Source organism: Triturus cristatus, chromosome 7, assembly GCF_964204655.1.
Source record: "Triturus cristatus chromosome 7, aTriCri1.1, whole genome shotgun sequence".
Taxonomy (NCBI): domain Eukaryota; kingdom Metazoa; phylum Chordata; class Amphibia; order Caudata; family Salamandridae; genus Triturus; species Triturus cristatus.
In genome coordinates this window covers 452494568-452517908 of record NC_140590.1, presented here as the reverse complement: position 1 = coordinate 452517908, position 23341 = coordinate 452494568, and the positions used below count along the sequence as shown (strand labels likewise).

The 23341-nt window shown below is 47.4% G+C and overlaps 1 pseudogene; it reads left to right on the top strand.

Moving 5' to 3' along the window:
• The first annotated feature begins 2233 nt into the window (after positions 1-2233).
• On the top strand, positions 2234-3310 carry LOC146809912 (uncharacterized; annotated as a pseudogene).
• Positions 3311-23341: the final 20031 nt, after the last annotated feature.

Here is a 23341-nt window from a genome sequence, read left to right as displayed (position 1 = left end):
GGTCTCCGCTGGACCCCCGAGTATGAGGACCGCGTATCTCTATACGCTGACGATATTCTCCTGTACCTGGCTTCCCCACGTAAATCACTGATAGTACTGGTTGATGTATTGCATTCCTTTGGTCGTAACTCCGGCCTTGTCATCAACTGGGCTAAATCGTGCGTGTATGTCCTCTCTGGGGAGGCTCCTATCCTTCCACGGGGCTGTCCTATTCAGATCACCCCGCAGGGATTTAGGTACCTGGGTGTCTTCATCACCCTGGACGCGGAGGCCCGGTATGATCGAAACCTGCTTCCCCCCCTCCAGCGCCTGAAGGAGGATGTCGCGCGTTGGCGGCGTTTGCCGCTATCGCCGCTCAGCCGGGCGGCATTGTTTAAGATGATGTCGCTGCCGCGTTTCCTGTACGCTATGCAGAATACAATGGACCTCGTCCCGGCGCGCTACTTCCGCGAGGTGGAGAGTTTGCAACGCCGCCTGTTCTGGGACGGGAGACCGCGTATCGCCCTGGCGAAGCTGACGCTCCCGTGGTATGACGGGGGATTGCCCTCCCGGATATTAAACGGTATTATTGGGCCTCCCATCTGGCGGCGATTAATCACGGCCTATACGGGCCCGCCCTAAACCCGGCCTTTGAAATGGATAAGATGCTACTGCCGGGTGGTGACTATAATCGAGCGCTCTACTCCAGCTCGCTCGACGCGCGTCTGACGGGCCCCACGCGTGTCATGGTACGAGTGTGGCACGCGGCTAATGTAGCGATGGGGTGGAAGGATCGTTTGACCCGGGCATCACCACTGTACGCATCTGAGCAGTTGGGCTCCCTGTGGACCTCGAAGGGCTTCGAGAAGTGGGACATGATAGGCATCAGCAGGGTGGGGGATCTCTGGACGAGTGGGGGATTCAAAACGTTCGAGATGCTGCAGACGGAATTCCAGTTGCAAGACAGGGAGTATTTTCGGTATATGCAGATCCGTCATGCACTATGCTCCGCCTTCCCGGACGTCGCCTCCATCCCGGAGTACTCCCCTCTGGAGGATAGAGTGCTGGATGTACATGTACCGGAAAGCACAATCTCGTTAATCTATAAAAAACTGATTAATGACCGCTCGGGATTGATGTTTGATCTTCGCGCGGCTTGGGTTGCCGATGGATTGGAGCTGGACGACGAGGACTGGGTCTCTGCGGTGGCCTCCCCGAAAGACGTGGCCATACCGGCCCGCCTCCGCTTCGTCCAGCTCAAGATACTCCATAGGGTCTACATAACGGGGCCAAGGCTAGTGCGTATGGGCTATGCTGTGGACGGGTTGTGTAAGCGTGGGTGTGGTTCTTTGGGGACCTTTCTTCATATTTTGTGGGAATGCCCAGAGGTGGAGCGATTCTGGCGTGGTGTGCATGAGGTCCTGCGGGTGGTTACGCGTGTGTCGCTACTGCCCGAAGCGAGGAGATGCCTGTTGAACGTGTGGGAACCAACCGACTATTCGGCGCCACAGACGTGGTGGGTGACTCTGGGATATATGGTGGCCAAGCGCAATATTGCTCAACTGTGGGGTTCCCAGAGGTCCCCGACTGTTTCGGCCTGGAAGGAAAATATGGACTGGTGCATGTTTCGGGAAAAGGTGGTGTATGTAGCGAGAGGTAAGCCTAGGACATGGGTGAAAGTATGGGGCCCCTGGAACGTCTACCGCGGGGGAATCCGTGCCCCGCCGTTATTGCCCGATACATCGCCTGCCCCATCCCCTTAGCCGGTTTAGCTCTCCGGTACCTGGGCACTGAGTCCACCCAGTCCCTGTCCTGACCTTCTCCCCCCCTTGATACTCCTATGGATTGGTAGGGTCCCCCTTCTAGGGGAGCACATGCTGCTGTTTTCGATCGTGGGTTGCCTTGTGGTTTGATTTGTTTGTTGTTATTTATGTTAAAAAGAAACCGTCATGTGGGGTCCGGATGGTGTGGCCACCAACGCTGCTAACTACTGTCCGCTTCCCTTTGCCGCAGCATGCGTTCTACTGTGTGTGTCATATGCTCCTCTTGTTTGCTAGCGGCCGGCCTGAAGGTTGTAGGCCCATCTTTGTATATTCTTTAACTCTGTAATAAACGGTTTAAAAAAAAACAATGAGTAGGAGAAGACGGAAGTAAGGTCGCAAAGGCGATCGAACGGTGACTTGGAGGAAGCGCAGCTGTGATTGGTTCGGTCTGCGGAATGGCGGAGCTTTAAGTTTATGTGGACATTGTTCTGCCGGTATGACACGCACACCCAGATTTGACATTTCCCTCAGCAGCAGCAGGTAGTGAATGAAGCTGGTTAGTAGAACAGCTCAGTGTGTTGAGCACCTGTTGCAGAGATCTTTGTGTAAACTGCAAGTTACATTTCCGAATTCGAGCCGATCTCATTCCTCCTTCATAAGTTAAGAAACTGAAAATGACTGAGGCGGTGGAAACCTTTTCAATGAAAGATGTCCTGGCAGATTTTAAGTCCTGTTTGGCAAATGACAACCAAGCTGTGCTAATGGATTACTACCTCAGCGGATGGAAAGGATTGGTCAAGTTCATGAATAGTCTGGGCAGCATCTTCACGTTTGTTTCAAAAGACGCAGTGGCCAAAATCCAAATAATGGAGGGTTACCGAAACAGTGCAGCGGGCGACAAATACAACTCCTTGCAGTCCATGGTGGAGTATGAGCTGGCAACTAAACTGGTGGACCTTGAGACACGAGGCGATCATCCCATCTCTGGCTGTCGCACCATCTTGCGCCTTCACCGTGCCCTGCACTGGCTTCAGCTCTTTCTGGACCGACTGCGGACCAGCACTACAGAGAGCAAAACGTCCACGATGTGCACAGATGCCTTATCTAGGTTAGGGTTTGATTTACCGGAAGAACAGGCAGATCCACCCCACATCATACCTCAGAATAGAATAGTGGGAGGGATTTCAGAAGAGGACTTCCGCACTAAAGTAAAGACAGATCAACAGACAGTGAGTGGACAAGAGATGGTGGACTCTGTTAAGCATGTTCCAAAAGAAGGGTTCATTTACGTGCAAGATGGCCTGGTTCTTCCTACTTTGGACTTACAAAGACAGGCTCTGGAATGGTGTCACTCACACACTTTGGCCGGACACCCTGGAATAAAGAAGACCATTGCCTCGGTTAGAAGATGGTTTTGGTGGCCCACTCTTGGAAAAGATGTGGAACAGTTTGTGAAAACCTGCACGTGTGTGCCCAAAGTAAGACGTCCCGACAGAGTCCTATGGGATTACTTCAACCCCTGCCTACACCCCCTCTGCCATGGCACACAGTGTCTATGGACTTTATAGTAGAATTACCACTCACTACTCGGGGACACACCACCTTGTTGGTAGTTGTAGATCTGTTTACCAAGACAGCACATTTTGTTCCACTACAGGGCCTCCCTACGGCTGCTGAACTAGCTACCGTATTCCTCCATCAGGTAGTCAGGTTACACGGTTTTCCCTCTGTGGTCGTGTCGGACAGGGGTACTCAGTTTGTTTCCCGTTTTTGGAGGAAACTATGCTCTCTGCTGCAGATGGATGTCAGACTGTCCTCCAGTCACCATCCACAAACCGATGGCCAGACCGAGAGGGTAAACCAGTGTTTTGAACAGTACATAAGAGGCCAATCGTTACACTCCAGGACAGAATGGGACAAGATGGTATGGATAGCTGAATATGCTTATAATAACAGCCAACATGCATCAACTAAACACACGCCTTTCTTCTGTTCTTATGGCTTCCATCCTAAAACCTTACCCTCTGTAACCACCTCAGACTGTTCTGTTCCAGCAGTCAGTGAATTCATTCAGAATATTCAAGACATACACAAGATCACTCAGGTTAATTTAGACCAGGCTAAAGCACAGTACAAGAGATGGGCTGATACTCATAGACAGGCAGAACCTTTGTATCAACCAGGGGATGAGGTATGGTTGTCATCAAAATATATCCCTCTAAGGGGTCCCTGTAAGTTTAAACCTAAGTTTCTTGGGCCTTACAAGATCAAAAAAGTAATTAACCCAGTAGCTATGGAACTGAACCTGCCAGGGTCATTCAGGGTACACCCTGTCTTTCATGTTTCGTTGTTAAAGCCTATGGAACCTGAGACTCGTCTTCCTCCGAAACCTGCTCCGGTGTTAGTGGATGGAGATGAAGAATTCGAAGTAGAAGCCATTATTGACTCAAGAAGAAACAGACGTCGATTGCAGTACTTGATACACTGGAAAGGTTATGGAATAGAGGAGCGTACATGGGAACCAGCCAGTCATGTACATGCTCCTCGATTGATCCGTCTGTTTCATAGACGCCATCCTCACAAGCCCAAACCTGTGGGAGGGGTTCTGGGGGGAGTATACTGTCATGCTTGCCGATTACAGTCCACGGACGAGCGCGCTCCCTACCAAGATGGCCGTCCACGGACGAGTGCGCTCGCTACCAAGATGGCCGCCCACTACTGCGCAGGTGCAACGGGGTCAGGCAGGTTGAAAAGCCTGACTGCCGGTGGGCTCGGAGCTTCGCGTTCAGGTGTTGCTCCTCAGGCTGTTGCGGTATCTTCCCAATGTTCTGACTCATCCTGGACTATTCCGTAGCCTTTCTTTGTCCTTGCTCGTTTCCAGTTTGTGACCCGTTTTCTAAGAGGCTTCAGTTGTTACCTCCGGTCACCTCCAGCCTCTTCATCAGAGCTCTGACGCCCGAGCCTTGCTCCTCTCGCTCGGGCATTTGTTCCTTACGCGCCGCTGGCGCTTTTTGTCTCCCTGCTCCCGGTCTTGACAGACTGTAGCGGGTAGCGGTGTGCTCCGCCCACCTTACCGGATTTTGTCTCGTGGGCCGGCCGAGTTTAACCGCTCCCGCTCCCCCTGTTACCAATCCCCCTCAAATCCACCTTTGCCTCTCATGAACCCTTCGTTTCAGCCAAGTCTTCACCAGTCCTGCAGTGACCAGCAGTATTCATCGCTCATAGGTAGCGTTCTGGATTGTAAAGGTTCCTCCATAGCGGCTGACAGTGGTGTTCCCGACTCAGTTCAAGGTCCGGTTCCTTCGAAACAAAGATAAAGACGTTGTACAACAAAGCGGTTTGTCTTGCATCGTACCAGTGCTTTTCCTGTTAGACTCCTTGAGATACTTTTTTGAAACCATCACTGTTCCTCCGCTAGATTTCCACATTCCCCAGACCACAGACGAGGTGAAGACTGCAGTTCGCTGGATGCTACCCCTCTTTCCTTGTTTTGTCTCCCCTCTTTCCCTTCTTACCTGTGTATTCTAGGGTTTGATAGATACACGGCGTGAGAGTGGAAAGTTGGGAATTAGCAACAGCATCGTGGGAACTCGGTGGCGCCCCTGCAGAACCTCATCCGGTAAGATCTTGACATCTTTTCAGGAACCGGCCCTGCTCTTTTTGAGCAACAGGCCATGCATGGCAACCCTTGCTGATTGCTGCCCTTTCGAATTCTCTTTGTGATGCTTTAGTAAAAGAGTTCAAGCCTCGCTCTGAACCCAGAGCCATTTTGTCAGTCATAACACTTATTCGTATCTGCAGTACATTCTTCTGTGATGTGCATTCTAGCAGTGTTTTGTATATGTTGAGTATGTTCATGCACACACAAAAGTAGCCAGGGTAATTCTCCCTTGCAACGCACCCCAACTATTAAATCAACACATTACTCAGTTTCATTTCTGGAAATTCAAACAGATGTGCACACATACAATGGCCTACACAAGTGTGTTATTGGCTTCCACACAATTATATGTCTTTGTCTTTTATCTGCGATGTGCGTAAAACCTACAATATTTTGTTGCCTGTAACATGCATGCAATTAGTTCATCCTTACATGCCATTTCTGTGGCATGCACATATAAGTTAAGGAAGTGTCTATTTACCATGATGCCAGCCAAATAGTACATCATCTCTGCTTGTTACCCAGTGAACAGTAAAATAGTACATATTCTATGAATTTTAGCTGGCCATAGCCTAAAAAGTAGAAATTATGTACAAGTTGATCAACAGTCGGATAAAGAGTGTGAGGGAGGTCTTTATTTAGTATGACATATAAAAAAAAGGAAACTCAAGCAATCGTAGAGTGGTGGCCATCTTCTAAAGGGGATGCACCATGTGCGACCCATTTGATAGTAAGTGCATATACAAATGTACAATAGTTGGTAAAAATGTAAGTGCATAAATTAAGCTAACTGTTTACAGATAAACAAATGTATTACCTATTTTGAATGAAAACTTAATCAAACAGAAGCTTCAAGATGTGGCATACAAATATTCTGTGCTTCAGTCAGTATTTGACTGTCAACATAGAATGCTGAGTATGGTAAATGTTTTATGCACTCATGAGAATACATTGCTTTTTAATGTTCATGATGCTCCCTTTGATGGTTTTTGAGGGCTGGACTATTTTTGGGCTTCTTATGAAAGGCATTGTTTAGATTTAGGTTTCTGTTTAAGGGTGATTGTGCTTTCTTAGTATTTCAACTCTGGCAATACAGCAATCATCAACAAGCAGCAGCAAACATGGAATGCAGTCAGATAGATGTATCTGGGCTCCAGTGGGAGGGACATGTACAATATGTAAATTGGTTTTTGGGTTCACAGTGCTTTGGGACACTTGCAGGAGACAAATTGAGTGAGATACTGTAATGGGGCTTCTATGGATAGGGGAAGTGAAAGCAGGAGACAGGTAAGTAATGCATCTGGATAATTCCTGGGAGGCGTTCGCTCTGCTGCCTGTGAATAAGCAAACCTTTTCATACTATTCGCCCAACAGAGCACGTTTACTGCATTTGTACTTATTGGTCCCATCTCATGAATGGTTCTTTCAGACACTCAGACATTTTATTCACCTGTACAATGCATCTTTGGAATGGTTGTTTTGGCATTCAACATATTAAGTAGTGTCTTAAGTGGGCAGGCTCCTGTCTTTACTCTGCCTTCATTTCTGTTCCTGACAGTGCTGTCTCAGCAAAATAAATCCGTGTGACAGGCTTTGAGGCTGTGCCTGACTTAAGGCATTGTAGAGGGGGTGCTGAGAAAGGAGGCAGTTGGAGGAGCAGGATGAAAATAGGGAGAATAAGGGACAACAGGTGGGCCACTAGGATGGATGGGACAACCAGAGCCATGAGGACCAGGACAAGAAGAACCAGGCAAAGGGAGACAGACTCTATGGGGACGATGGTTACCAATGCCAGATGGGAACAAAAACTTATAGAATATGAGAAACAGGACAATGAAAAACAGCACTAGGGGAACCAGGACCAGGGTGAGAAGGATTAGGTGGGTCAGGAGGATGCACAACAGGGGGATCTAGACCCAGTGGACAAGAGGTAGAAGGAAAAGAAACCCCTGGAACATAATGACAAGGAGGGCAATGAGAGCCTGGGCACAGCAACCAATTGCAGAGGGTTGAGGACAGCCAAGACATAAGAGTAGCAGACCCAAGTAGACACCAACGAGGTGCAGTACCATGAAGCCAATGGAGAGAGGGCCCAAACCGCAGTCAACAGGCAGCCGACAACAAATCAAGCAGGACTAAGGGACCAGAAGCAAGAGAACCAGGATCAGGAAGACCACAACCAGGAAGGACCATGGCTAGCACGACACAAGATTAGAATGACCAGGGAGTTATAAAGGATGAGAAAGTCTAGGTCCAGTGGAACTAGAAGCTCCAGGAGTGTCAGACTCAGGGGGATCCTAAAACAGCGTGAGACAAGATTTACATGAACCAGGGTGACCCACAGCATAAGAACTAGGAGTACCAGTGGCAGAGGGATTAAGAAGACCTGACACAACAGGACCATTACTAGGAGGGCCATGATAGTGAGGTTCATGGTCAGATGGACAAGAACAAGTTAGAATAGACAAACCAAGAGACCAGGAGGGCTAGTAGGAGTAGGATGGGGCATGAGGACTAGGGACTAGGAGGTCAAGGGAAACCAAAGGCAGAGGAAATAGCATCAGAAGACCCAGTGCATGTGAGCCAGAGAAAGGAGTACCATAACTAATGGTGAGGAGGATGAACAGTTCCAGTCCTGGGAGCTTATGAAACAGGAAACCCAGGATCCAAATGACTAGTGGCAGGAGTATATGGAAATGATGACCAGTCACACTGGGCAAGACAGGGCCAAGTAGTTCTTAGACTATCATGAACCAGAGGCCAATGAACATCAGAACTAGGAAAGACTAGAATGATCTGTGACAAGACAAGTTATTGCAGATCTATGAGGGCAAGGAAAAGGAGTATGAGGGACAGGAGGATCAGAACCAGATTGAAGAGGACTAAGAAAATCAGGAGCTGAAGGGCAATGGTCAGAATGTTCAGGATACTAGGATAAGCAGAATGGGTATTAGGAAGACCAAGGAGGATAGTACAAAGGGCAACCAGAAGCCAAGAGCAAGACGACTAGGTGAGCTAAAAGGATCATGACCAGGACGACAGGAAACAGGGCTAAGAGGCAATGAAGATCAGGACCTAGGGGAACCGGGCTCATATTCCTAAGTGGGGCAGCATAATCATTACAAGAAAAAGGACCAAGAGGAGGAGGATCTGAGGTAAGGAGGTGAGCCAGCATCTGAAAGACCAAGTGGAATGGACTGTTATGGACAGGAGGACTAGGACCAAACTAACGAGGCTCAGGAGGACCCGAAAAAGCAGAACCTGAATCAATGGCTGCAGTACCAGTAGGACAAAATAGGCAAGCAACAGATCCAGGCGAACAAGGACAACCCAAACCAGGAGGATAAAGATTATAGAGTGCCAGGACAGGCGAAGCAAAATGGACCACGACCTGTGGTACCAGGGCTAGGAGATTAAAGGTGAGGAGAACCAGGACAAGGTGACTAGGACCAAGAGGACCAAAAGAGAACAGTACCAGATGGTCCAAGACTGAGAGAACCAGAAAGGGCCAGGGTGGCCAAAAGGCTAAGTTTATGATAACAATGTCATTAGATCAAGAAGGACCAAGATGATCGGGACCAAGGAGACTAAGTCTAAGATAGCAGTTGGGTCAGGTCCAGAAGAACTAGGTCCAGGAGAACCCAAACTATAAGGAACAGGACCAAAAGGAGCAGGGAGAATGTGTGGAAATTTAGCTTGCAAACTGAACATTATCTGCGCCATCTTGCCCCTCCCCAGCATCACGCACAGCGAACGCACGGCTGCCATTTTAGGCACCCCACTCATTGTCAATCGCCAGCGCGGTCCCCTTGGCGCTGCAAGCATCCCCCGCGCGCTGGCCACCCCCGCTCTCTCATACAGGCCATAAACCCTCTCCTTCTGCGCGACCCTGCTACGGAACCACATCCGACCGACATCCCATACATGGTCATGCCTCTCCTTTGATAACCCCCTTCCTCTGCGCCCCATTGTCCGAACTGGTCCCAGGCCATCACCTAGCCCTGCGGATGCAGTTTATTGCCCCTACTAGAAGGGAAACACCCCGCATCAAAGGGATTATAGTAGATCAAAGCCCCTACCCCCTGAGACCCGGCCGGTTGCACACACCGCCGGGAATTAGCGGAATTCCCTGCTGCGCGATAGCCATCTCCCACTGCGGGTAGGGTGGGAACTTCTACTGTATCTATGTGTGGGATCGGATCTGAGCCGGGGCTTCAGGGGATGTTCTTTCAGGCATCAAGAGACTCTCAAGAATATACTATTTGTAATAAAGCAATAAACCAGTGTATAAGAGACCAGGTCTCAGAGATGCAGTTAGAGCACCTCGTGACGATACCTTGCTGTCTGATCTGATGTGTTCTGCTCCGACGGAATAAAACTTTGTTTCCTGCCTTCCAGTCTCCGGCGCCTGCCTCTTTTATTGGTAAATTATCGAGTGGTATGAGAGGCGATTACCGCCGGGCAAATACTTGAAAGGTTATCGACTGAAACTGCCGCTACCATTTAACAATTGGCGTCCCAAACGTGGGGCCCATCAGCGACACGTGGATCCAGTGGGAGAGGTCCCGACGACAGAGTGAACGACTGCAACGATCGGGAGAGCTCCTGCCCGATAGACCCTCGTCTGGCAGCCGATCATCCGAACTTCACTGGTTCCGAGCAGACCTCTCTCGAGTGATCTACGGTCCTGACTGGGAACCATCAGGAGTGCCGCGGCAAATACGGAGAGTAGAGGACGATCGGGCGCTGGAGGCGGAAGACGAGAAACTGTCCACGCGGTCCGGGTAAGGTCGTGAAATACGACAAAAGTGCGAAATAATTGATTGATTGTTTGAATACTAGTATTGCTCATTGATTGTTCTCTTTGAGATATTCGCTGTCTACAAACGGGGAGGAGTAGAAATACTCTCTCTCTCCCTTTGCAGATAGTGAAGGGTAGGTAATGCAGACTTTTGTCCCCGTTGAAACCCGTCGTGCCTATCTTTATCTCCCCATTGATTGATTGTCCGAACATTGATTGTTTTGAAGAATAGTGCTTTTTGAGATATTCTCTGTTTGCAAATAACGTAGAATAGGAATATTCTGTCTAGTCTTTGCAAATAGTGAAGGGTAGGTAACGCAGACTTTTGTCCCCGTTGAAACCCGTCGTGCCTATCTTTATCTCCCCATTGATTGATTGATTGATTGTCCGAACACTAGTTGTTCGGTATTGGTTCTTTGGAGGTATTCTCTGCTTACAAATAACGAAGAATAGAGATATTCTGTCTAGTCTTTGCAAGCAGTGAAAAGATAGGTAGTGCTGACTTTTGTCCCCGTTGAAACCCGTCATGCCTATCTTCTCCCCACTGATTGGTAGTTGGTTCTGCCCGGACCGCTTATTAGAGGTGAACCACCCGGCTCCACTGGAAGGCACCCCTAATAAGGACATGTTCACTAAATATGGACTAGTCGCCGTAGCTTATAGCAAGCTGTGGCATAAATATACCAAGAAGGACCCCGAAAGTCAGTGGCCACTGATGGGATCCTTCGACGACCGCAAGATAGAAGCGCTAGAAGTAGCTCTGCGTAGCAATAAGACGACGCCTACTATGCTTGACAGTATTGGCATGTGGCGCAAAGAAGCGACGCAACGGAAAAGGAGGGAAGAAGTAAAAGCAGAAAAGGAATTACGAAAGGCAGCTCACCTTGCCGCTAGAAAGTTAGAAGAAGACATAGAGGAGAGAAGGGAAACTAAACTAAGACAGGAGCCCGAAACCTCAGGCCAGTACGCTGTTAGGACCCCTTCTTTGCTCTACCCTGAGTTGTCCTCCAAGCAGCGAACGAATGACGAATTACTGTTAGGTCCCCCGATCATTTACATGCCCCCTCCGTATGCACCCTCCCAATCAGTAGTGCAACACCCACAACCCCCGAACACGAGCGAAAGCAGTACAGGGGCCTCGGCCCTCACGGCCTCCGCGCCGGCTGAGCCTCTTGTACTGAACCCAATGTCGACTACAACGCTAGATGACCATGAGATGGGAAAGAAAGAGTCCACCAGAATGAATCGATTAACTAAGGATGAACGAGCAGGAATCGATAGGATAGTAGGGACGCTGGTGGAGCGAAAAGAAAGTGAGGAGTATATAACAGACGTGTATAGCTCGTATGCCGACAGCCGCAGACGACACTTCGTCGTACGGCTCTGTTATCACGCCCTGAATGCATATGAGGATAGGTACCACGATAAAGGTCCCGAAGGCTTAGCGGCCCTATATAGGAAGGTAGACATTGGGGAAGAAAGAGAGGGCGATGTAGCGAACCTCTTCACTCGTACACTCGAGGTCTACCGACACCTTAAAGAACATGGACAGACCACCAAAACAGAAACCCCCATAGCAACTAAGCCCCAGGGAGGAAGGGCCGATGCCATGATGCCCATTAAAGAAGCTGCCCCCTACTGGGTCCCCCCACGGGGTCAGGGAACACACGACGACATCAACCACCAAGATGCGAAGGGAAGGGTTGTATATAATTGGGTCTACCAGCCGTGGGACCGGCAAGATATTTTGACCTTTAGAAAGACTCTACCCGACTTGAGAAAGAACCCGACTGCCTTCTACACTGAATTGGGTACAGCCTTAGGCTCAACGATAATGACGTTAGCAGATATCGACTTGTTCTTTGGGCTATGCCTGCCGGCTGATGTGTGGAAACAAATCCGAAGAGTTGACTACGCTGAGCCGTTCGGATATACCTGGGTACAACTCGATACCATAGATAAACAGCGAGAACCAGGACAGAAACCCCCGAAAGCCATCTTAGAGCTCCCAGACAAGATTGTACAAAAGCTGAAGACTCTAATCCCAGAAAGAAAGGTAGACTGGTCGATAGTGACGGCTTGCCGTCAGAAACCCCAGGAAGATGTGTCTGAATACTTCTCCCGATTCGAGACTGTGTTTTCCGATTACAGTGGCCAAGACATGACCACCGCAACCGGACACCACCTCTTTGTCCAGAATTATGTAAAGGGTCTGTCTCAAGAAGTTTCCCAGAAGCTACAGACCAGCGAGAGCAGTTGGGCAGCCTCCAAACCCGCAGCAATTCTCCAGATGGCCCAATACTACGAAAACCAGAAGAACGAGAACGATAGGGCGTCAGAGAAGAAGAAAAAGGAATTAAAGGAGAGGGTGATGATAGCACAGTTGCAAGGGGTGACCATAGGAAGGGAACCCCCAAAAGAGAATTACCAACCAACCGCCCCTAGAAAGCTACCCCCTAGAGACCATACACCTACACCCTACAACGGACGGAGAGACTTAGATGGGAATCAATGTGCGTTCTGTAGAGGGTTCGGACACTGGAAATCCCAGTGCCCGGTCCTTTTGGAACTGAACAAAAATAGGGACCCCAATAGACCATTTTTTCCGAATACGCTAACCAGATCGCTGATACGTACAACGCTCCAGCAAAATAGTATGGTCAAACATTTTTAATAAATTATAAGTATAACAACATTCCGGCAAAATGAACAGGTTAGAACATGTTTTAAACAACTATTTACATGACAGTCTGCTGCGACCTGCATCCCAAAGCATTTACGTCCACGTGACACCGTCCTCGCCTCTCCTTCCTCGAAGTTGCAACATTGGCCTGTTTTGGGCGGTCCTTTTTAGTTGATTTTGGGCTATAAAAGCCATGCAAAAATCCCTTGACATCAGTGGCGGGCGATTGTGCGAATAGGCCGGAGGCTATACGAAGCGCCGGAGGGCTGGTGCCCTGGCGGGGGGAGGCGACGCGGACGGACCTCCCCCACCTCCCCAGGTGGAGGCTTGCCAGGCACCCCAACCGTCTTTAATTCGCCGGCCAGCTAAGCTGCACCCAGCCATCTTTTTCATCGGCCTGCTGAATTTCACCCTGGCACGCCGTGCGGATCTTCCCATTTGCTTCTTCCTTCAATAATGGAGGGTGCCCTGGCGGGGGGAGGCGACGCGGACGGGCCTCCCCCACCTCCCCAGGTGGAGGCTCGCCAGCAGACGAGGGCACCCCAACCGCATCTTTCACACGTCAGCCAGCTGAGTTGCGTCCTGCCACTTCATTCGCCGTTCGGCTGAGCCGGCACCCCTGCACGCGACCGCCAGGCAACCACCCAGGCACAGGGTTCACCAAGACTGCCGCTAGCACCCGACGCGGGGAGTGGGCCCCCGCAGCCAAGTAAGTAGGGGCCCACTCCGATGGTGATACCATCCGAACTGCTGTTGTCGCTGCTACTGGAACCACTCCGGTGGCAATACCATCTGAACTGCCGCTGTAGCTGCTGTTGGCCCCTCTCCGATAGCCGTACCGAAGAGCTGCTGCTACTGCTGCCATTGAACTCCGGCGGTTGACCCCTCCGGTTCCAGGCCTGGCCCACCGTGAGACAATTCTGGACTCGAAAGCTTGTTTGCTAGGGCATGGGCCCCACCCTTGACAGAACGCTCCCCTCAGCCTTGCAGAATTGGTTGGAGTCATTTGACATTCGACTCCTGCGGACTTCCGGTAAGGACAAAACCACCGCCATTGCTCTTTTGCCCCCGGGCGGCAGCCGCCTTGCCTCCGCTTGGTGCAGTGAGAAAGTAGAGCGTCGGCGGAAGAACCCGCCTGCTGCCCCGCCCTAAGAACGAACCATGGCATTGCTACAAGGTTGCAGTGACGCCATGCTGACGCAAAGTTGACGCTAACGAAAGTTCTCGAACTACCGAAAGGAATTCTGGTTCAACAGCTAATTCATGGAAAGACTTAGACTGTGCACTGACCCGACCCCGCCCCAAGATGGCGCTGATGTAGGAGTGGCCTACAACTCCTTGTGGCGTTCCAGTCACGTGACATTTGTGTTAAAAAAGAGATATATATATATATGTATGCGATGCTTACACACATGATGGTGGGGAAAAGGGGGGAACCGATTTTTATGTTAATCCAGTGTTGCTCATGTTGCTCGACGCCTCTCACACCGTGGCCGGTCTATGGCGACTGTAGGCCCGTACTTCCATACTGACATTGTTTTAAATAAAGGGCTTCTTAAAAAGGAATTACGAAATCAGTGTCATGACTAATCATCTGGGTTGTTGAAGGTTTTTCTTTTAAATAAATGATTGTTACTCCTAAGCGAAAGCATACAGATAATACAGACACAATTTGCCTAAAAATCTTTTTGTTTAACGGAATTTGTACCCATCACGCCTGCCCTTTTTCCAAGAATTGTCAAATCAATAATGAACTATAACTTAAGGTATATGTCGCATGCAAGGTATGGTATCCTGCACCATAATACACGACCAATTGAGAAATACATGCACGACCAGGGAACGCGAATTTAGGAGATGAATGAACTAGAGCATCTTTGCCTCGAACTAAAGAATAATAGGTCCGTGGTATTACCCACCCCTGCGGCTAGCCTGGTACATGGTAGGTAGAACCTTTCGTGTCTGCGCGCGCTGGGGTATTTTTGAATACTGCACCTCCCCTCCCCTCTTATTTCCCCCTCTATAGGTCACGACGAAGTTCCGACTGAAAAGTGGAGTGGACACGGACCGCACCAAGTTCAATATCAGGGAAAACATAGACAAATGTTGCGAGATAGTGCGAAAAAAAATTACAGACCATCATTGGGAACATGAAAAACTGTATGATATGATTGTGCGTGTGTACTACGATTATACGATATGAATGTGTATGCATTTCATGTTTGGGTCACTTGAAGAGAGCGTCATTGTATGATTGAAGTGCTCGTCCACCGATCTAAGGGAGGAGAATAAAGGGTCAGACAACCCATAAGATAAACTACAAAATACTAAAGGTACGCAGCATTGCATAGGAATAGAGGACAGGAAAGGAGAGGCCCCCGTGCTCAACGCAGCCCTGAGTCCCCGTCTTGATGCATGTACTGTCACACCCTATCCGGCATTTGTGTGTACGTGACCACCGAATTTATGTCTTTTCCCCGCTTGTGTTTTCTTACATGGAACAGACCCATGCTACTCCATGTTGTATGTGCACCAAGTGGCCTATTATCTTACCCATCTCTCTCTCCCTCTCTCTCTCTCTCTCTCTCTCTCTCTCTCTCTCTCTCTCTCTCTCTCTCTCTCTCTCACTCTCTCCCCCCCCCTCCCTCGCAAAAGGCTCTTTCTTGTCCTCTTTCTTCTTGAATAAATTAACGACATACACCTCTTTGGTAAGTGTATAATTGGCCCGAACACGGTGGTGTTCGAACAAAATTGACAGAAACAAAAACGACCATACTTTACCACGTTACTACCTCTCCTTTCTGCGAACGTTAAGCCTAATCGGCTGAGAAGGAAAGGACAGGTAAGACGACTGATGTCTCCCAATCTGACCCTCAACACGGGGACTATATGTCAGTGGTTTTTGTTCTTAAAGGACACCATCTCCACCACCCAGAATTACCCCTGACCAATTAGCCCGAAATAGAATGTCTAAAGCACCCTGTTCTCCCAGAGATAACTCCAGCCCTATACTAGCCGTCTCAGAGTATCCCGAACGAAACAGCTGATGGCCCTGTTTTAAACTGATAAAGGGTCACCTACTGTATGAAAAGGATACTCATGAACGCATGACAGTAGCACCTCGCACTTACGGGTATTACCAAACCTTGTATTATAAGGCGCAGAAACCGACACCTAGAAGGCCAGACGATGGACAGGGACACCCACAGAACCCTGCACCACAGCAATAATTAATAGATTAGTAACACGCACATTAACATCAGAGTTAATAGGCACCAATCATGTAGTAACAGATAAGAGCATTTCCGCAACTACTCAGTGGTTGGGAGAGAGAATGAAGTATGTAAATGTCTTCCCTGCCAAGATCTCTAAGACTTTCGTTTCTTATAACCTATTCAAGGATAACCTGCAGCCATCGGAAGAGAGGGGTCGGACGTGACGCACAGTCTGGCTGCGGATCATAAAGCATCTATGACATCGACCAAGGGGGAAGCGATGAAGCAACAAGGGTGATTGAGACGAGACACCATTATCAGAACGATGAGCGCGAAGGGCTACATCGAGGCCCCTGCTCACTGACCAGCGTGCCTGAAGTCTCAACCCGTCGGGCCCGATTGATGGGCCCAGTGCTGAAAAGATTCTGCTCTCCTTGGTCCGCATTTTTGATCCGATCCCATGCCACCCCATTCTCTCTTCCTCTTTCATTTGGACTATGACTTTGACCTACTACCGAGGAACAAAAGGCCGGCACCCTGTCTCAAAAGTACCTGTGGTGAACTGTGTTAAGGAACAGGACTGTGATCAAAGAACAGTGAGTGGTCACACCCTGCCACGTGAAGAAATCGGATTTGAGCTGGACCTTAGTTCCACCGCCGGTGCTCAACAGTGCCAACGAAAGAAGAACAACAATGAGAGCTTACCAGTGATAGCTCTTTATAAAACAAGGACACTGGAAAGAAGAACCCATGTCAAAGTTGAAAATCCTCTCCCAACCACCTTATTATATTAACTATCTTCTTATCAAGTTTTTATGATGTTGCATCAATCACTTCCGACTGTACACTGAGAAGTTAAGAAAATGTAACTTTGTATAGTAACATTCATACAACACCAGCCATGTACACGACTATACTGCAACTTTGAATGTACTTCCTCCTCGCCTACTTTATCAAACTGTATGAGACAATGTACAAATGTGTCAGATTACTCCTGCCTACCCTAACGACTCTGTATCTTTAAAATGTGTGACGAACATTGACGATACTGTAACTGAAAGGCTAACAAAGGTGAATATTGGCCGGACAAGCTGGCGAGATATGTTAAAAGGGAGGACTGTGGAAATTTAGCTTGCAAACTGAACATTATCTGCGCCATCTTGCCCCTCCCCAGCACCACGCACAGCGAACGCACGGCTGCCATTTTAGGCACCCCACTCATTGTCAATCGCCAGCGCGGTCCCCTTGGCGCTGCAAGCATCCCCCGCGCGCTGGCCACCCCCGCTCTCTCATACAGGCCATAAACCCTCTCCTTCTGCGCGACCCTGCTACGGAACCACATCCGACCGACATCCCATACATGGTCATGCCTCTCCTTTGATAACCCCCTTCCTCTGCGCCCCATTGTCCGAACTGGTCCCAGGCCATCACCTAGCCCTGCGGATGCAGTTTATTGCCCCTACTAGAAGGGAAACACCCCGCATCAAAGGGATTATAGTAGATCAAAGCCCCTACCCCCTGAGACCCGGCCGGTTGCACACACCGCCGGGAATTAGCGGAATTCCCTGCTGCGCGATAGCCATCTCCCACTGCGGGTAGGGTGGGAACTTCTACTGTATCTATGTGTGGGATCGGATCTGAGCCGGGGCTTCAGGGGATGTTCTTTCAGGCATCAAGAGACTCTCAAGAATATACTATGTGTAATAAAGCAATAAACCAGTGTATAAGAGACCAGGTCTCAGAGATGCAGTTAGAGCACCTCGTGACGATACCTTGCTGTCTGATCTGATGTGTTCTGCTCCGACGGAATAAAACTTTGTTTCCTGCCTTCCAGTCTCCGGCGCCTGCCTCTTTTATTGGTAAATTATCGAGTGGTATGAGAGGCGATTACCGCCGGGCAAATACTTGAAAGGTTATCGACTGAAACTGCCGCTACCATTTAACAAATGTACACAAGATCTCAAAAAGGACTATGAAAACAGAAATAGTGTGCCCGTGGCCTGTAGTGCCAGGTGGATGAGACCACGGACACCCATCTAGAGTCAGAAGGAAAAGTTCTAAGAGAACCAGGAAAGAAAGTACTACAGGGACTAGGAAGATAAGGGTAAAGAGGGTCAAGACCTTGAGTATCAGGACCAGGATAACCAGGGTGAGGAAGAAAAGAAAGGAGGCTCAGGAGATTCAGGAACAGATACGTAGGGATCAGGATGATCGCAACCCTTGCGGTCCAGTTCACAGGGTTAGGAACAGGATAGTCAGGAAGATAATCAACAGGTTGGCCCGAAATCAGTAGGACCAGTAAAGGAGGACCATGGTAAATTTGTGAAGCAGCACCAGGACAAGTAGCTGTAAAGCCAGAAAGAAGATGATCAAGACCAGATCCAGCAAGAAATGATCCAGGCCTATAGGAGTAGGAACCAAAATAAGCAAGGAAGTTGAGTGGGATCAGCACCAAGAATACCAGAAAGACTAGGTGGACCAGGACCAGAGTGCAGAGGATTACAAGGGTCTGAACCAATAGGACCAAGGACAGGCCTAGGAGTGCCAGGGTGACCAATACTATTTGAACAGGGCAAAAAATAACCAATTGAAACATAAGGACCAGAGTAGCAGGACCAGGGTGAGGAAGATCAGAACAGCTAGAGCCAAGGAGATTAAGGGGGCGTGCCTTGTATTTTCAAGAGAAACATGACAACAATCATAAGGCTTATAAGGCCCCAAAGAAAGAGAACCAGGACCAAGAGGACCCAGACTATTGGGTGCAGTGCCAGGAGGAGCTTGAGGACAAGTCACAGGGCCAGGAGACACGTATGATCCAAAGAATTAGGACAATAGGTAAGGGCAAAGTCCTAAGAGGGGTAAGACACAGGAGGCCATTTGGACCAAGGTGGCCAGCAGGACCAGGAACTGATGTACTGGTAATCAGATGAGCAAGGTGAGATGGATCAAAAGGACCAGGTTGAGGGTCAAGAGGATTAGGAAAGGAGATAAAGAGCGAGTAGAAGGGAGCGTGAATGGACCAGAACGTCCAAAAGGACCAGAACCATGAGAATTAGTCAAACTGTTAGACCTGTCATCCTTGGCATGGTTTACCCCTAACATTTTGCTTTCAGCTCTCCTGCTTATGCTGACTTTATTTTTGGTGGCCTAAGGACTGCACAATTTACCACTGCTAACTTTTGCTAAAGTGCTTGTGCTGTTTCCCTAAAACATGGTAGCATCGGCTTAATCCAAATTGACATATTTAATCTTCTTCTAAATGCCCAGTGAAGTGGTACTAAATGTGCACCAAACCTGTAAATTAAATGCTACTAGTGGGCCTGCAGCACTGATTGTGCCACTCAAACATGTCTCAGGCCTACCATTGCAGAGCCTTTGTGTGACGTTTTAAACTGCCATGTCAACTTGGTAAAGTAAACCTTATGCCAAGCCCAAACCTTCCTTTTTAACCTTCCTTTTTAACACAAATAAGTAAGCCCTAAGGTAGGCCTGGACAGCTCCGAGGTGTTGTGTATTTAAAAAGTTGGACATATACTTTTTCAGTTGTACATGTCCTGATAGTGAAAAACTCTTACATTATATTACACTACTGCAGGGCCTAGATCTCCCGTAGGATAACATTGAAGTTACCTTATCACATCTTATAAGTGTTATTTCCAAATGGGAAGAAATACCCAGTTTATGTTTGGTGTCTCTGAAATCTTAATTTGAATTCCTAACTTTTGGTGAAGTCGGATTTTGAATTACAATTCTGAAAATGCCACTTTTAAAAAGTTGGCATTTTCCTGCTTTAGTCATTTGGAGCCTTCAGCTTGTCTCCGGTCACATGTGTGGGTGAGTTGGCAGTTGGGCTTTGTATATTCTCCTAGACAGCCACACACAGTGGAAGCTTGGGTGTGACTGGATGGGTCATCACTGCTAGGATGGGGGAGTAGCTGGGCCCAGCCCGACTTTCACCTAAATATACTGTGTCGTATCTGCATAAAAAAGGCTATTTAGTGTAGTTAGTCTAGAGCCAGGGAATGCAGGGCTTCTGTGCACTTCAATGGCATGCATCTAGAATCTTCTCCTTACTTCAAAGGCACAACTGTGTAGAAAAAGAAAGAACTCATACCCCACCACTTCAGTACACTTCTGGCCCTGTAGATACTCTACCAAAAAGGACAGATGTGCTGTTACAAGGACTGACACTCTGTTGGACTGCTTTTCTAAAGGAACTGCTACCCTGCTTTGCTGACCTGCTGTCCTCTTGCCTGGGGAAGAAAAAGTGGACCTGCAAGTCAAAGTCAAAGTCAAATAAAGCTTTATTCAATTGTAAAATTGTGCAATCATAAAAGCAGTACATACACCAATGTAATCAAAATAACAGTATATAAAATAAAATAACTCCATTAACATCAGTCATACATGAAAGTTTAAAAGACATAAATGTAATCGGGGATTGCAGAATTAAAATCCAATGTTCATTAAAACACTAAGCTCCTCCTATAGGCGACTGCCCTTTTTAAAAACATCGCAACTTTCCAGATCATATCCGCATTGTCCAGGGTTTGCAGTGCAATATACGCAGGCCGGCAAGTCCTAAGCCCTATCATTTTTAACATTGGTCGAATCCACACTTTCCTAATAGTAGAGTAAAAACCACAAAAAAAGATGACATGGATGATGGATTGACATGAGCAATCGTCGCAAGGTCATAGTGCGACTCCAGTTATTCATGTTGGGAAAGCTGGTAAGTCTGTGGAATATACCAAGCCTGAATCTTGTTAGTAAAAACCTATCATACCCTACTGGAACTATGGATAAATAAGGCTGTATTTTAAAAACAATTAAGATCATTTGATTTTCCAATACTGTGGGCTTAAAAATTTCAGCCGTCAGCCTTGTCATTTCCAACATTGCAATACCTTCTTTTTTTAATTCCTTCCTGCATACTGATTGCAGGGATTCAGGATCAGTAAAATACTCCGGATGACCCAGATTCTGCATAAAATTAAAAACATAATAAATCCAAGGGGTCCTTAATACTTTTTCCAATTTTAAAATATCCTTTAAAATATCCCTATTTAATGTGGGTTCTTCTTTAGTCCATACACGATGCCACGGTAAGACTGGCTCAAATTTAATAATATTAGACAGATACATTAGGCCCAATTCGACATGACAGGTGTAAGCAGATGTTGTTCTGGGTACAGAAAATAGATATCTTAAGAATTTATTTTCCACTACTTGTAGAGAATTTGTATTTGCAATACCCCAGACCCCTGAACCATAGGTTGCGGTAGAAATACTTTTAGCCCGATACATTTGTAAAAGTTCCACAGGAGGTCTTTTCCCTAATCTTTTCGAAAACTGGGTGAGTGCAGATATAGTGTTAATAAAACTGAATGTTTTAGATCTTATTGCCTGTGCCCACATATCTTCTTGGTGGAACATAACACCCTAATATGATAAGGTTTTTGTTGTTTCAATCGTTTGGTCCGCAATAAACATTTCACAAGATTGTTTCCACCCCACACCACATCTCATAACATAAGTCTTGGAAGTGTTCACTGATAATCCTAAGTCGTGCATAAAGTCATTATAACCATTTAAAACTCTCTGTAGACCTACTTGTGTTCTGGACAGTAAAACCGCATCATCAGCATATAAAAGAGCAGGGATTGGACGACCATTAATCTTAGGGTAGTCAACGTTTTGCTCAAGTAATGCGCCCTCAAGATCATTTATGTACAAATTAAAAAGAAATGGTGCAAGGACACATCCTTGACGGACTCCCCTACGTATTGGGATTGGAGTTATGGACCCACCCTTAACATCAAAGTGGACTCTAGTTTGAGCGTTACAATAAAACCGTCTTAACCCCTTCGCTGCTAGGCCTCCCCCCCCCCCCTGTGCTAAGCCTTTTTTGGGCTATTTGGGGTAGTGTGCGCTTAAGCCCCTGTATCCTTTTGACCACATAAGGTATCCACGCCAAATTTACGTCCTTTTCATCCAACATCATGGAGATTCCTAGGGTTTGTGGGTTCCCCTGGAGGGGTCCCAGAAATTAGCCAAAATACAGCAACATTTTGTTGTTTGGGGGAAAAATGGGAAAAACGGGCTGCAAATGAAAGCGTCTGGGTTTTTCTCTGCAAATGGTATCAAAAAAGGGTTTATAGGGCTGAAATCAACATTTTCCCAGCTTTTAGGGAATGACAGACTTTTGTTAGAAAACCAACATGTTTACACAGTTTTGGCATTTTTCTGGGACATAGCCTATTTTTGCTATGTTTTGTGCTTTCAACCTCCTTCCAGTTAATGGTAGAAATGTGTGTGAAAGCTATAATGGATCCTGGAAAGGTATACATTTTAGAAAAGTAGACAAAACTGTGAATTAAGCAAGGGGTCATTTGTGTAGATCCATCAAGGTTTCTTTATAGAAACTAACAGTTAAAGATAGGAAAAATTGAAAAATAGTTGAAAAAAACAGCCTTTTGTGTCAACGTTTTCACCTGTAACTTCTTCTAATTATGACAACTCTTTGAAATCAATATACCGTTACATCCGCTGGACCTTCCTGGTTGTGGGGATATATAGGACTTGTAGGTTCACCAAGAACCCGAAGAAACCCAGAGTCAAAAACTGAGCAGCAATTTGCAATGGTTTTTTATTATGTACCGGGTATATAGCAATTATTGTGGGAAAATGTATACATGGAAAAATCGGTATGAAAGACACCTATGTAGTTCTGAAATGGGAACAAATTCTAGAGTTTAGAAACAGTAGATATTTGCACATTTTCGAAATTGGGAATACTCATACTAGCATGAGAATTATCGGTCATTTTTCAAAATGACTTCTTTTTTACACAATGTCTTTCATTTGGAAGGCAGAAATGCATCAAAAAGCAATAGGTAATAACAGTTGCTTTACAAATCTGAATTACCCTAAGTCTCCCAATAAAATGGTACCTCACTAGGCATAGTACCCACGACAGGAAATGGCTCAAAACCCAACGTGAACACACCAAATTTTCACAATGAAAATGTAACCTTTTTATGCAACGTGTCTAGCTGTAGTTTTTTAACCCTAGCTCTTCCGGTACCTAGGGAAACCTAGAAAACCTATACATTTTTTAAAACTAGACACCCAGGGGAATCAAGGATGGGGTGACTGCCTCCCACCAGGTTCACTTACCCAGAATCCCTTGCAAACCTAAAAAATTGTCCAAAAAAGCAAATTTTCCCCACATTTCTG